Here is a 14,989-nt window from a genome sequence, read left to right as displayed (position 1 = left end):
GGACCCCAATTTGTTACATAGTGAACACAAATTACACTAAGAATGTGGCCTTCTTGTCATAAAATCAACATAAAACTAATATGCTGGCTCTAAAAAGGCAGGTTTGTTATTAAATTCGGCAGTCTTTTTTTCAAATATGTGGTTGTTACAAATATATTCTGAAAACTATATATTCTGAAAATTATGAATAATAATAATAATAATAATAATTATTATTATTATTATTATTTTACCCCATCATCCTTGTACATTGTGGTAAACAAAAACACTGAAAATCATTCCTTTGACCTCAAAACTGGACTTTTCTTATTAGTCTTTAGTTCCTCCTTTTTATTTAATTTTTTCCTTTCTGTGTGAATGAATAAACAGCTGAATATTCAAATGTAGTTTTATTTTAAGCAAAATCAAATTAACAACTGAGAGGCAGGTTCTTGTCCCACAGGCACAGTGTTTTGTTTTCTAGTTACCATCCCCTTTCCCTACAGTGGAACTGGAGCTAGAGCCAAAGGCCTGCTCCGGTCTCCCACTCCTGGGAAGTTTTGATGAGGAAATACACTCTGGAAGAATAAGATCCCTGAAATCTTAATGTGTGGACCTGTACCAGTTGTAGTTGGTTTTGTTGTAAAAGATCAGTCTTCTTTTCTACAAGATATAATTTCTGTCCACTAGGTCTTCATGACTTATTGTTTTAAAATTTGATATGTCAAATACACAAAGCATGTAGTGATTAACAAAATTAATTCAGTCTTCCAAAGCCTTTAAGAGTCACTTATAATTTTATTGAGGCAAGAAAATAACTGCATAATCCTTATATTATCTCTGCCCCCTGGAGAAAATCAGCAGAGAGCCTTCAAATTTCTTTTTAGACAATCCTGTCTAAATCCTGTTACAATATAAATACTAATAAGGAAAGAAATACAAAGGAATGGTGACTACAGAGGGAGACAGAGGAAGAAAACATACTGAGTGGATTCTCTACAAACTAGGTAGTCAGTACTAGCACCATTTTGTGTGGGGGGGGGGCAGCATGTTTATTTGGTGTGTGTTAATTCCTTGATTTTGCATAAATATTAAAAAGTCTATGCTCTTCTGAGGTTAACATGGATACAGAATGACTTTATAAGAAAACAGTTCATTGATGACTAAAGATCTGAATTGGCTTAGTCCAAATTTCTGATCGAGATATCCTGGTGAAGAGTGTTCAGTATGTTTTGATCCTGGCAGTCTTCATCCCAGGAAGTATATCTTACCTCTGGCTCCCACTTTTTGTTCCTGTCCTTGTCCTGTCATAGAAGAACTGATCTAAATATTTCCTTAGTTATTAAATAAATTGATTTTTCAAGGGTTGCAACGAATTGAGACAAATCTGCCAGTGGAACGTGTGTATCTTGCACTTTGATATTATGTTAACCTGGTCATTTGAATACGCAAGACAGATGGCCTGTCTCTTTGCTACAGTAAAAATAGAAGTGAAAATACAGGGGAAGAGCTAGGTGATACAATCATTTCATCTAAGCCAAAATGTTGTCTGAAAGAGAGCTGGTTATATGTGGACCCTTAAGATGGTTGTCTCTTTGTATAAAGTTAAATAAAAATAATTTCATTTTTCAGTACTGTATAAAACAGTATGTGTGCATCTAGATAAGTTTGCAAAGGCTTGATTGATTTTAAATTTATTTCACTTATAGGATAAGGTATGTCCTGATTTGTTTCTTTGGAAAACATGTTGAAGGGACACAAAAAAAATGGCAGTCAACTTTCTTTCTGTGAACAGATTGCTGTGCTATTATATGTAGATGCCCCAAGGCTGAAGTTTCTTTAAAAATTTATTTTTAGACTGCTTGAATCTCCAACCTCCCACCATCCCCCATATGGCAAATTCTCATGGTGCTATTTCAAAGGAAATCCATGATTGGGATGTGATGAAAGGAAAGTAACATTCAAAGACAAGAAAAATAAAATTTATTTTAAGAGATCTTTATTTTCTCAGGAAAGTTATTTAAATATAAACATAAGTAACATATTAGCCTATTTTTCTTCCAGTCAAAATTAGGTATTGGACTCTGTGCAGTATTATACTTTCTTAAACCTACATTAATTTTGCTGGTTATCATAGTTGGATGTGAAATATTGTGAGTGCGTATGTCTTTTTAGCTCACTTTATAGTGATTGCTTGGGAAGCAGGAACCATGTTTTAGTGTTTGAAGTCCTAGGATGCTCAGCTTATGCATAGAGAGGATGGTCAGTTATCACCTAGTTTTGAATACAACTTTCTGGACCTTTGGAGAAAACCAGTTGCTAGTAGGATAGCTTCATTTCATTTTATTTCACTGTGAAGGTCTACTTTCAGGAGATTAATATCTTAATCTTTTGTATTTTGAAAGATTTTTAAGTTCATAGTACACATGCAAGAGCATCGTTGCAGTGGTCCTTCCATAGACATGAGGTAGAGTGGGTGTCATGGAGATCTTGATTTCTCATCTAAACTCAGGAGCTGATGCTCATCTCACAGGACTTGCGGGGCCCGGTCTTCAGTGTCTGGGTTCTGCACTGGCCACCATCTCAGTGTCTGGAGATTGGAGCAGCCTAAACACCTAGCTGCAGTGACATAGCAAAAAAGGGGACATTCAGCCAATGTATGTTATTATTATTTGTAGCACTGCAAGATCTATCATTGTCATTTAGGATGAAGCCATTGTGAATGTCCCTAGACGGTCTAGTTCATGAAAAGGATGGATAAAATACTACCTGGTGAACAAACAACCTCATAAGATGAACTGTCTTTAAGAAGCGATGTCTGGGAAATTACACCACCATCCTTCAGAGAGTGTCGACAGTAATTTCAAGCATGGGGACGCCTGGGGCCAGACATCAGGAGTAGGTGTTGTAAACTGTAAAAAAAACAGCCCCATCCAGAGATCACACTTGGCATCCCTTTTGCACAGAGCTCAAGGAGAGAGATATTTCTGAGCCAGATTTTTCTTGACTCTGCACAGAGCTTGCTATGGGATGCTTGGTATTTTAGTTTCTCATGTTTATTCTGCTTTTCTGTTCCCCAAACAGTAGTCTCTGGAACCACTGAGGCCGTGCACTTACCCCACTATGCTGTGACATCTCCTAGGGAGCTCTAGAAAACAAATGTATGATGTCTGAGCTCTCCCCAAGAGGTTCTGATTCCTGGGTCTGGGATGGGGCCTGCACATCCATATATATTTTATGAAAGAGAGCCAGGTGATTTTAGTAGTGCTGAGGGACCCAGGGTTGAGAACTGCTTTGCAAAGTATTAAGAGGAGGAGCACAAGTTAAGGCAGCAGAACAGCTGACCAGGGCCCCGGACCTGGCAGCTGCAGTGACATGGCAGTAACTGCAACAGCAACAGGGCAATGACAGAGTAGCCAACTGGGCAGAGAGGATGCCTAGAAACAAGATATCTTGCTGATAGCTGAAGCTCCACCTGGCCCCAGTCAGGAGCACAGAATCATTCCTCAGGAGGTTCACACTCATTTGTTCCGTGAGTGCCACCTCCCCAGCATGGTGCTGAGATAAGGCAGACAGAAGAAGACAAGACCTCACCTCTGCATTTGAGTAGGAGAGACTGACAATACAGGAGCAAGATGGAAACATGAACACAGAACAAGGGACACATGGGAGACAGTGCTCATTCCACATGAGGTGGGAGCTGTGTGATAGGAAAGAAAACATATTTCTAAGTCCAGCAGGTGCCTGGGGTGGGGTGGGTGGGGCCCAGGTGGTGGTGATGGCCGTGGGAATTAGTGTGGAGGCAGAACAGCTGGCGTGTTCTGAGAACTCTCAGTACATAGTGGGTCAGGATCACGCAGTAGGTCCCCTCAGCTATCCCTAGTATACAATGGGGACACAGGAGAGGGGCTCAGGAAGGGAGTCCTGGGATCTGTCCTCCCCCACCCTGGAGAAATTGCTCTGGGCTCAGGGTGGATAGTGCATTGGGAGGGAGCACTATGACACGGACAGGACCAGGTGAGAGAATGTGAGTGTCTGAACAAGAGCAGGGCAGGTGGGGTGAGAGGAGGTGGCTGATCAGTGAGATGTGGAGCATATTTCTTCCCCAATTTCTTTGGGCTCCTCACATTGACCCAGTGGCCCTAGTGCCTGTGAGTTCAATTAAACCAAGAAGCAAGGAGGGGCAAAAGATTAGTCTCTGTTGAGTGATCTTTGTGTTCATGAATCAAACACTGAAAAATGTGCAGATAACACAATTCCTACTCCTCAGGAATTTACACTCCAGGATATTGTAATAGATCACATCCCCCAAATGCATAGTCATGCTCAATAAAGAATACTCTCCCCTCCCTTTGAAAGGCAAGCCTGGATTGGACCCAAAATGTAGGATGGAGTTGGTTAGAATTAGATATTTCCTGAAAAAAATCCATCAGGATATGTCAAGTGGTGAATCGATTTTTCTGCTCTACACTTTAAATACAGGGGGACATTCAAATGGGGTAGGAAGGAAGGGATGGGGAGCTTGCAGCTAGAGGGGCTTTGCAAGGAACCCACTCCTAGTGGTCTTCCTCCCACTCTCAGGATCTCTCCAGGAACCGTGGTTCCAGGTTCCTGGACATCTAATCCCCAGTCCCTGGCAGAGAGAGGCACCTCCGGCCCCAGGGCAGCACCCACAGGCTTCTCTGGCCAGTCTCCTGCTATTGGTATCTGGTTATTTGTAAAATCCCAACCCCTTCTCAGAGCTCCTTGCTCCCTCTCACCCTGCTAACAGTAGTCACACTTTAAGAATCTTCTTGGGATTCAAAACATTGTCAAGTGCAAAGAAAACTGTGCCTTGGACCTCTGAGCTCCTTGCTTCCTTTCTAGGGGAAGTATCAGTCAAGGTTCCACTGTTGGATGTCACTCCAGGAAAATATATCAATTTCCCAGAAGAAGAGCTTGTCCAAAAAAAAAAAAAAAAATCTTGGAGGGTGTAGAGAATCTGTCTCATTTAGCAAGATAAAAGCCAGTCTAAGTGAAAAATAGCACTTTCAGGGGACTAGAAGGGACAGCTCTGTAATTGTTAGTGACTGAGAAAGGAGGAATTATCCTGGTGATGCTTGTCTCTTGGTGATGGGGGACAAGTGACAATGACAAAGCATCATCACAGACCTGGGAAGCCTAAGACAGACACCAATTACTGCAGTCTTGGTTTCTGGGCTTGTCAGTATGGCACCTATAAGCTCATAGCATCCTTTAGATCCTCACAGAATATAGATTTGGAAATGGCAAATATTTTATTAAAAAATAAAGTTCTTAAATAAGTTGTTAAATTTTAACTTGTTAACTTTTAGGAATTTGCTGTCCTCTTTGAAAACCAGAAAGTCAGGCAGAAGAGAGATGTGATTCTAATATAGCTTTTCTTTGCCAACAATGTGATTTCTCTCTAAGGAGAGGGGCAGATTGCATTGTGTACTTGATTCCTGACCGCTGTCTCTGAGCAGAACATTCAAATTCTCACACTCCATTTATGAAATTGTTGGAAACTTTCATAACCCACTCCTCAGTTAACTAGATGGGTTCTTCTCTTACTGTCACACCTAAATTCAATTCTAATGAGGAAATGAATGTAGCAATTCTCTCATTTGTATGATTTCTAAAGCTTATGATTTGATCTCCCTTGCAATAGAAAATATAGTTCAAGAGGAAGAAGTTGAAACAATATTAAGAGGAACATAATATAGACTTCCTGTGTTCACATGCAGGGAGAGCTGAGGCACGTATGACCTCTAAGGATGACTTGCTCTCCTTTGCAATGTGACCGATCAGTGGCAGTTCTGTCTTTGGTTTCCAAACATTTTGCATCAATGTGATAATTCTGGGATCTTGAAGAAATATATATATATTTATTATGGCCAGGAGAGTTAAAGAATATAAATACACCTAAGCTATATATACTCATGGTTTAAAAATTAGTTAATTCTTTGTAATATTTTTATGATAGGCAAAATGGAAACAACTTAGTTAAAATAGTTAATAAATGATGATACATTCATTCAATCAAATGTAATGTACTACTTAGATATTGAGGAAGGTAGAAGTAATAACTTTAAAAAAATGTCCACATTATAGGAAATGAAGATTATTACAGAATCATATGTAAGTCATAATTCAATTTTAATAAAAACAACTCAATCTCCCTTTATATTGTATGTAAGAACATATATAAACACATACATATCTAACAAGGAGTGGCTGTGTGGTATGTACACATATTTAGGGAAGGGTAAATAACTGTGAGAATAGATAGTAGGAAGGCAGGGGTTACATAGTTTCCCCTTCCATCTCTCTATGTATCTATCTGATATATACACATATACACATCTTTCTGTATATATAAAACAATAGACATCTAATATTTTGTAATAAAAAATGTTGCCAACCCAGTGGATGTATTTCATCAAAATAAATGTATTATATTTTTAAACCACTATCAAGTTAAGACATTTTGCTTAAGGCTACTATTAAAATGTAGATGTGTCTGAGCCAGGGCCAGAGAGCCTGATAATGATGCTATGATGTTTTTAAGGCCTTTTCATAGCTCCAACTGATTTTATTCATTTAGTGGAATGTACTTCAGTATTCTTCCTGAGTAATACAGAGACTAAAATTGTGTATTTCAGCACCCCAGAAGAACAGTCATTAGAATTTACAGACTATGGCTTTCTAAGCATGTTTTCATTGCCTAGTGTAAATATTTTGACAATAGCTTAGGTGCATTCATAACATTTTGCATAACAACAAAAAAAAATAACAGGTGCAGCAAATAGGGAAGCAAATTTCTTGAGGATACATTCTTAATTGCACATGCCTTGACTTTTCTAAAGGTATCATCATTGTTAGTATTTCTATTGTGGTGTAATTGGTTGCTATGGATGACATATGGCAATGAGAACCTTCTTTTGGTACAAAATAAGAACTGTATCCAGAAAATTCAGGCAGCCCTCAAGAATTACTCTATTCAAAATCTTACTTCCAGAGATGCCCCTATCATATCCCCTGGGTTGATGCAGTTCCCAGAGCTCTGTTAAGCCCATGTTATTAGTGGCCAGGTAGAGGTTAGGAGTATTATGGAAAACAAGCACTCACATTTGCTGATGTAGTTATCACAGACAGTGCTAACAAGCATTTGAATCCACCACTTACTCTCAGAGTATGTGACAGAGATGTGCTGAAAATGAGCAATTGCTAACTTGAAAGGACACATCACCTTGCCGTCTGTCTGTCAGGACCAGAGAGCTCAACAAACTCTTTTTTTCAAGTAGATGGGTTCCCCCCACCCCTTTTAATGAACATATTGGGAAATACAGTCTAAAGTGAACTTGTGCTTAGAAGAGAAAACTATAAAATGACTTCCCTATCATGATAAAGTCATTTGGAAATCAAGGAAAGTGGATTGTTCCACCACCCCCAGAATTTTCAGAGATACAATTTCTGTTTGGATATGTAAAACAAACCATAATATTTTATGTTAATTCTTATCATGTGAAGTCAGCTGTAAAATAAAATTTAAAGAATAACCTAGGCTAATACAAAAAGATACAATCTGAAGAGCATTTCATCTGTTTTGGCGTTGAAATTTTTGACAGGAAGAAAAAAGCAAGTCTCTATCATTAAATGAAATAAAAGCCTTTGGTAAATTAGTTCAATAGTACTTATGTGATCTCCTGCAGAGAAAACAATCAAGCCAAGTTAATTCATTGAACATAAAGTAAATATATTGTTTTCCACCCAATTTTGAGGTTACTAGCTTTGGAATATTCATTGAACATAGTTTTATAAAAAAAAAAAAATGCAGTTTTCTTTTGCAGGCTTTCCTTTTTCCGTGCTGGGGATCACACCCAAGGCCTTTGCAGGTTACAATGTGATTTTCTGATTGGATACAGGCTTATGGTTCTGTCTTTCTCTCTCTCTTCCTCCTTCTTCTTCTGGTTTTAAGTCACTTCATCTCAGTCACCCAAAATAATCTTTACAAACACCAATTACAAAAACAAACACTTAAAAAAATCTTTATAATCTTTACAAACACCAATCTGAAATCCTTGCATGAATCCAAGTGGAAGGCTGACACTTTAAAAATACTTACTGATTGAATCTTTATCTTGTACAGGATGGTGCAGGGTGTTTTGCTTATTCATTTAATTCTCTTTTAAGACAGATATGGATTTTATACTTTATGAGTTCAGTTACTAGGTTTGTAGGCTCTTGGTCCTTATAAGTGTTTAATGAAATTTAACAGTAAACATATTTTACTACAGAAGATATTCAATATAATCTCTCCTGACTGTTGAGATATGAGTCCTTACCTCTGACTTGGAATGCTATTGCTCTTCAGCATTCTTCTATTATTGATGAAAGAAAAGTAATGGACCCTCAAAAAGATTAAATGACAGGTGATAGATAGATCAATGACTGATGGAATACAGTACTACATGTATAGTAAGAGGTCAATACTTGTTGAACAGATGAAAAAAAGTATTCAAGGTTTGGATCTCAGTCCTGTAAAGTGTGCACACAATCATACTAGGCTTAGAAAGTCCAAAAGAGATCAGGTTTCTACTTCTGGGAACTAGTTTAGGAGAGTTAAACTATTTCTTCAGAAAGAGAAATAGCCCATTACTCTGACTTAAGGTGATAGCTAACTGAACTTGAACAATTCGCAGAAACCCACAGCAGGAATTGAGTTGTCTTGGATTCTGGCATTCAGGGTGTGACGCAGGGGGAAAATATTATCCATAAATTCTATATTGTTACATGTGTGGCAATGGAGCATTAGAAGTTTGATTCTATTTGTCAGTTTTTATAACTATTTCTAGAAATACAGATGTGAATTAATTCAAGTAGAAGTACTTGGAAAGGCAGAGTTAAATACTTGTGCCCAATTAAAATTCTTTCAGGAAATAAACTTGAACTCCCTTTTTGGCTCAACAATTCTGTGGTTACAGAATTGAATGTTTCAGAGGCTGACTCATTATGTGTTCTTCTGAGTTTGTAATATGTATTGCCTCTTAGCATTTTGAAAAAGTGACCACTCTGGTTTTGGTCAGTGGAATCCTTGAACCCTTAACTGTGTGCTAGTTGGTTATCACAGGGGGTTCAGGGTACAATGATGGGTAAGAGGGTAAGAAACCCTTTGCCTACAAGAGCTGACCCATTTTCAGGGTTTCTATTGATGAACTACATTAATGTAAGATAAGCAAAATACTAAGTTCTAGGAAATCGAGGGGTTTACAAAATGTGTTTGATGTAGACCTATTTCCCAAGGTATTGAATATCAAAAGTGGAAGGCAGACTTCTGAACACAATATAAACAGAGATACAAGAGAAGTAAAATTGCATGATGGAGAGAGAAAATAATTCATCTTAAGTTTTTAGGGTTTTTTTTTTATTTCCAAATGTAGAATTCCCTTCCTTGTCTTGCATGTGTAAAGATTTTTGAATATACGTGTTTTTAAAAATATTATTTTAATGCATTTCTTACTGGCAAGAAAATAAGAGACTACTTTGAAGACCAGGAAAAGCATGTGTAGTAGGTGTATAAACTGACTTTTGTGGTGTTATTTGCACAAAACTTACATTTTTTGTAATATACCTGAATATTTCTGAAAGTTTGTGATATTAGCCCTTAAAAAAGATTTGAAATTGTTTTGAAGAACTTATAGCATATCTATCACACTTTTTACTACAATGCAATTAAATTAGATAACTGAAAATGTTCTAAGCATTCAGAAAATTTAAAATACATTTCCAAATCAAAGAAGAATTAAGAGAAATTACTAGAAATAATGATAAAAATGCTTAATCAAACCTTGTGGGATATAGCTAAGACTGTGTAAAGAGATCGATTTATAGCCTTAAATTCTTATGTTAAAAAAGAAGAAAAGATAACAAATGAGCTAAATGTTCAATTTCAAAAGTAAGGGAGGAAACTCATTGAATGACACGTGCTCACGTAGATGCCACGAAAACTCAAGCCCTTTGGTTTGAGTTGGTGGATGGACTTCCCTGCAAGCTTCTGTTGTGGGCAGAACATCACTTCTGAGAGCTTTGCTCTTACGTGCTCTGCTTGCTCTTACTTCTATGACAGGGCTGTTGAGTATCCACTTTAAACATGTATCAAGACCACACAGCAGCCAAACTGGTGCCACTTACCTGTAATCTCAGCTGCTTGGAGGCTCAGGCAGGAGGATCGTGTGTTCAAAGCCAGCGTCAAAACTCAGGGAGGTCCTAAGCAACTTAGCAAGACATTGTCTCTAAATAAGACCTAAAAAAAAAAAAAGGGTTGGGGATGTGACCTCAGTGGTTAAGTGCCCCTAGGTTGTATCCCCAGTATCAATTAAAAAAACCAAAAACAAAAACAAACAAACAAAAAACTCCAACAAACCCACAACAGTTCCCAGGAGCAACAGTGATTTAGTGGAAAGGAAGGGCTCTTCCCAGACACTGTTGACAAAGATACATCAGAATCATTCTTGGCACTTACAAACCAAAAATGTTCAGACTCTATCCCTAGAATTGTGATTAACAGGTCAGAGTGGGCCCACAGATTTGTAATATTGACGTTCATCTGAATTGAACAATCAATTCATTCTGCTTTCACTCGTTCATCTGAATTGAACAATCAATTCATTCTGCTTTCACTCAACATTTTCCCACATCCTGACCCAGGCAGCCCTGGGCTAGTGCATGTTCGGGGATAATGACAAGAAAAATGTCTGTACACACGTGCTCCATTTAGATTAAGGGATGAAGGGTAAAGGTTCATGTTACCTAACAACATGTCCCTTAGATACAAAACACTAGTGATTCACTTATAAGTAAGGTATGTAACCCTTATCTATTATTATTATTATTATTATTATTATTATTATTATTATTATTATTTTGTGTGCTGCTGGGGATTGTGCATACTAGACAAGCACTCTACCAACTGAGGTCTACCCCCAGCCCTCAATTAATTTAAAATATACAAATAATGCCCACTCTTTCATCCAAAAATGGCCCATGATCCAGGAAATGTTCTACATTAGTAAACAGAAACACAGGGTTTGAAACTAGCCAAGTTCCTCATTCTTAGAAGCTTAAATTTTCAGAGGGAGGCAGAAAATTAACAAGGGAACACATCTAAAAATTACAGAAAGTAATAAGTGCTCTTATTATATAAAGAGAAAATAATTAGGATGATGTAACAAAGTAATGGGACAGGAGGCTTTAGACAGGTGCCCAGGGACAGCAATGCTAAACAGGGGACATCAGAATGGAGGTTTTGAGGGTCAAAGAGAGAAGGTCATGCTCATAACAGAGGTGGATATTTTCCAGGCAAGAGGTATAGCCAAAGCTTTGCCATAGCAAAGAACTCAGCTTGTCCGAGGTTAGTGTGTGTGGAGTGTATGTGTGAGGGACACTGCAGAGATGGATGCCCAGGGACTTTGTGTTCAGATAAGGACTTTATTTAAGCACAGTAGAAAACCATGGAAAGCTTGTAAGTGGGAAATGGTGAGGTGACATCAGGGACATTATGTTTTCATAGATGACTTGGACTAATGTATGGAGACTGACTGTTGGGGGGGGTAACCGCAGAGGTGAGAAAATTAGCAGGAGGCTACTGCCATGGCCTTGGATGTGGCTGGTAGCCGAGGGCATGGTAAGAAACAGGCCATGCTAGAGTATCTTTGGAGGTAAAAGCAGCATATTTGTGGCAGAGTCATGGGTTCAGAATGGCTATGTGACAATTGTAGATAAGACCACTGTGTCAAAAGCCACAGTGGCATCTCCTTCCTGTGAGGGTAAATTGCAAGAATGATAATTCATCTCACAGGTTCAAACTGCAAGTTCTTACTTGTCTTTTAAGACCATTAGAATAGCTATCACATCTACCTTGTTGTCTCCAATGGGTGAGACAGTGTTCCTGCCCAGGGATCAGTTTCCAGATACTGAACTCCATGTTCCAGGAACATTTATTGCTCACAAGAATATCCCCCTACATCAGAGGTAGAGTGAGTCTGCACTGCATGAGCCCCTAGGCATCTGCCTTAGGTGTGGGGCAGCTCCTCTACGGGTATCCCTGGAAGATGTTAGTTCCATCCTGCACAGAGGCAGCACCAGGAGTCCTCACCTTACCTAAACTTCTGGGACCTACCGCACTCATAAGGCTCCAGAGCCAACCCACCTCTCAGACGTTTGTTCTGAGCCAGAGTCTTTCAGAGTCCAGGTTGGAGTCCTGCCTCTCCACTAGTCCTCTACGTGGCTGGAGTCTTTTTGAACTCCTGTTCAGTCTCCAGAGAATCAAGGACTTTGGACTACCTAGAGGACAGGGTCAGGGGAGGGAGTGCAACCTAGGCTGGGACAACTGTGAGCCCAAGCTGGAATGGAGTCCACATATGTCTCACTTCCCCATTTCCTGCCTGGAAAAATGGTGAAATATTGGACAGAACTACAATTCTTTCACAGGGTGCATGTATATGACCTAGTAGAACATTCTTAATGGAAGAAAATGTAAACAAACCAGTGTGTGAGTCAAATGACATACCTATTACCCTCAGCAGTAAAAAAAAAAAAATGTATTTTATATGCATCTTATTTTCAGGTTATGTGGATCCTCCCAAGAGTATGACCAAAATTCTTTAACTGGAAAAACCTTTTATACAGTACTTGGACCTTTATGTTTATGGCACTATGCAAGGGGTCAAGAATAAATTTAGAAGCAATTTGAAGACATGATAACTATAACCATATATTTAACAGTTTAAAAATATCACACCAAAATGTGGATATAAATGTGGTTAGAATGTTAAATATCATGTAAAGAACTTATTTAGGCTCTTTTGAAAAGCGACTCTCAGAACAATGCATAAAGTGTGAGTCATGTACTTGAAAAGTAAAAATTAAAAAAATTGGTGTTTCACTGCATCTAACAAGCCATCAAATGTAAGCTATAGCCCAAATTCAGAAATATGTGAAAACTTAGGCATTTTAAATTCAATAAACAGTTTTATAAATGGCTTTTATAAATGCTTTTAGACACAAAAAGTGTCAAAACAATATATTTTAAAATGTTAAGAGAGAAATGTACTTTACAATGTTAACAAGAAACCTCTAGGAGCAGGATGTGGGATAGGACAGATAAAGGTGCCCTACACATTTTTATTCTATATGATTTTTTATTACTCAAATTTTTTACAGTGAGGATGTATTCAGGTAGTTTTTTTTTTGTTTGTGTGTGTGTAAATGATGCTGGTTCATATGGATAATGTTACTTGTAGATTCAGAAGCTTCGTTAATAAAAAAAATTATTTATGGAACAAATAGCGTCATGGATCCTCATGTTATCAAGCATCACAAACACATAATTCATGGAAGGTCAAAGCAATTTTCTGTTTATGCTGCAACTGCACATTCCTACCTGCTGTGAAATAAACCCAACCTCTCTGTCGGGTTCTGTTGATTCAGCTTGGCCATCTGGAGCAATCCAACATGAACAGTCTCAATGGAATAATGCTGCTTTGGTCAAGGTCTCTGCCGGCAGCAAAGTCTGTGGTGTATGGTGTTAATTACATTCTTTTCATAAAATAGCAAATCTTTAAGTATGGAGCTGGGTGGAAATGGTTGAGCACAAGTGACAGCCAAGATTCAGGATAAAGACAATTCCCTTGGAGTTCATCTGGCATCTCACTTGAGAGAGGAGAGAATCCGGATTCAGGTCAGCAGGCAAAAGGTTTGTGGGCAAGAAAGGACACCAGGCGAGGGAGCCTGGGAAGTCCAGGAAGTGGTCAGCCTTATTATTCATGAGTCCCGATGCTTCTGAGAACATTCTGTACCATGTGCACAGTTGACTTAGTACAAATTCCAAAGTCATTTTTTTTTATCACTCAGAATCTAATTTTCAGAGTAGACAGATAAGTTGATAGTTAAACATTTGTAAACCAATACATTCCAACCAAATCCACCCATTGGCCACGTGGCCAAAGGACATCATGGTGCTTTAGAGTCAAATTAGAAAGCTGCATTCTCAAGTCCAGATGGAAAAGAATATTCATTCAGTTATTCATTCATTTCTTTCTTTGTTGAAGAGCTTTTTGAGTGCCCACTGTGCGCTGGGAATACACACTATTAATAATAGAAAGGCCAGTTTCTGCCTTTATAGGGTTTACATTTTGGTGGAGGTGACAGATAATGAACAAAGAAAAAAAATCAGTGTGGATTGTGACAATGTTACAAAGGAAACAGGGTGACATGAAAGAAAGTGGGAAGAAACTGAGGAGTGGGGATCCTTCATATGGCTTAGGGGAGAGCAAGGCCTCTCTGGGGAGGTGACAGAAGTACAGATCCTACTGAAAGAGCCTCATCTAGACATCAGGAGGCCTGGTAGTAGGTAGACTCTGTTCTCGCTGGCACGTGGTTTCTGTCTCTGAGGATCTCCTACCCTCTATGATCTCTTTCCCCACCTGATATTTACCAATAAACTGAAGAACAACTTTTATGTGCATGTATCTTGAAAACTTTAAAGAATCATGCAATATTACTCCATTTGATTTTTGTAATAACTATTCTAGGTAGGTGAGATAAGGTTTGAAATTAGTTGCATACTGGCAGTTCTAACTACATAATTGGTGTTGCACAGTGCAAAATGAAAAAGCAGCGTCCTTTGTAAGAAATGATTGAGAATTTCAAGGTAGCAATGGCAGACAATTAAACCCAGTGCACCAGCCCTGTGTTCCTGGACAGGTTGCAGGCTCATGAAGGCTGACCCTGAATACTGCACTATCATCAGATTTGCTGGTGGGAGAATGTTATTTTTGGTTGTCTTTATATGCAAGGTGCACGTTTCTGCAAAATACTGAATTGTGAAATACTAGTTTTTATTCATGTGACCATATCGTTAAGTCTTATTCCAGAAAATCTGGTTTGCTTTTTCATTGGTGATTTTACTCTCTTCTTTCAATAACTTAAAATATGGGAGAGAATTTAGAGG

At 38.4% G+C, this 14,989-nt stretch overlaps 1 long non-coding RNA gene across 2 annotated transcripts; it reads right to left on the bottom strand.

Moving 5' to 3' along the window:
- Positions 1-1,993: 1,993 nt before the first annotated feature.
- On the bottom strand, positions 1,994-13,757 carry LOC131424356 (uncharacterized). Of its 2 annotated transcripts, none has more exons than XR_009227223.1 (3): positions 13,421-13,757; positions 10,171-10,282; positions 1,994-2,598 (listed from the first exon to the last, which is right to left on the bottom strand). It is a non-coding gene; the product is annotated as an uncharacterized LOC131424356 (long non-coding RNA). The 2 variants fall into 2 exon arrangements; XR_009227224.1 differs by lacking the exon at positions 13,421-13,757 and adding an exon at positions 12,188-12,266.
- Positions 13,758-14,989: the final 1,232 nt, after the last annotated feature.

Source organism: Marmota monax, unplaced genomic scaffold (genome assembly GCF_021218885.2).
Source record: "Marmota monax isolate L192 unplaced genomic scaffold, Marmota_monax_Labrador192_F-V1.1 WCK01_AAM20220418_F8-fsc00030, whole genome shotgun sequence".
Classification (NCBI taxonomy): Eukaryota; Metazoa; Chordata; class Mammalia; order Rodentia; family Sciuridae; genus Marmota; species Marmota monax.
This window is presented reverse-complemented; position numbering and strand designations above follow the sequence as displayed.